Raw genomic sequence first — 1,245 nt, forward strand, 5'->3', positions numbered from 1 at the left:
CATCATTGTTGTTTGGTGGGCCCTGGCTGGGGATTCGAACCGGCCACCTTAGGTGTGTGTGGCTGGCACCTTAGCCGCTTGAGCCACAGGCGCCGAGCCCTCAAAGACACTTCTAAATGAACTTATCCCAAACTGAACACAACCCTTCCCCAGATCTGCTCCTGTTCCCTTAAACAACTGCACCATTCATCTTCTAATTCTGCAAGATCAAACTCCTGAGAGTGGCTATGCTCGTTCTGCCTCACTTCCCGCTTCCTGTACCAAGGCCCATTGATCCACCTTAGAGACCTCTTTCTACCTTGTCTGTCCCCACCACTCACACCTCCACTGTCTTTGTTTAGACCGCCACGTTTTCTCATCTGCATTGCTGATTGCCAACAGTGTTCTAACTGATCTTTACGGAGCCACTATTGCCCCTTTCTCCCTCCATTCCTTCACTTACTCTAGGCTGTTATTTCTGGGAAAAAAAATCCCTTGTGTCATTTCCATGCTTAAAATCTTTCATTACCTCTTCAGTGCTTTGAGTCCCCCATGAGCAACCCTCACCTACTTGCTTAAACTCATGTACTCTAGACACCCATGTCCTAGCTATACGGGACTACCAGCACATCTGAACGCCACGTGTTCCTCCCTATACTGACTTACTCATTCTGTCCCTGTTGCCCCTCACCTCTGTTTTAGGTGTAGCTTACTCCTGTCTTTAGGGACTCAGTTCAGGGCCACCCCCATCAGGGGGATAGCTCTCAATTCCAAGTCTGAGTTAAGTTTCCCTTCTTACACAGTCCCATGGCAACCTATAACTGTATATCCAGCAGTCCAGGTGTTTGCAAACTATTTCTGTACAGGGCAAGGCACCATATACTTTAGGTTTTGCAAACCTGTCACACCTACTCAGTTCTGCCATTATGGCACAAAAACAATCACAGAGAATACTATACTGGAAAAGGATGGCTGTGTTTCAAGAAAATTATTTATGGATGCTAAAACTTGAATTTCACATAATTTTGATGTGTTACAAAATATTAAAAAAAATTTCAGCCATTTAAAAAGGTAAATCTCATTCTTAGATTAAAAGCTATCTAAAAATAGGTGAGTGGGTCAGTTGCTGCCCTTGAACTGTAGTTTGTCAATCACAACACCACTCCAGGGCAAGGTCTCATCTGATTTTGTATCCACAGTGCTTAGTACAGTACCCAGGATATAGTAGGTGCTAAATAAATACTTGTTGAAGAAATAAAACGTGCA

The sequence above is a fragment of the Otolemur garnettii genome, unplaced genomic scaffold, assembly GCF_000181295.1.
Source record: "Otolemur garnettii isolate 467f Iridium unplaced genomic scaffold, OtoGar3 scaffold00164, whole genome shotgun sequence".
Classification (NCBI taxonomy): Eukaryota; Metazoa; Chordata; class Mammalia; order Primates; family Galagidae; genus Otolemur; species Otolemur garnettii.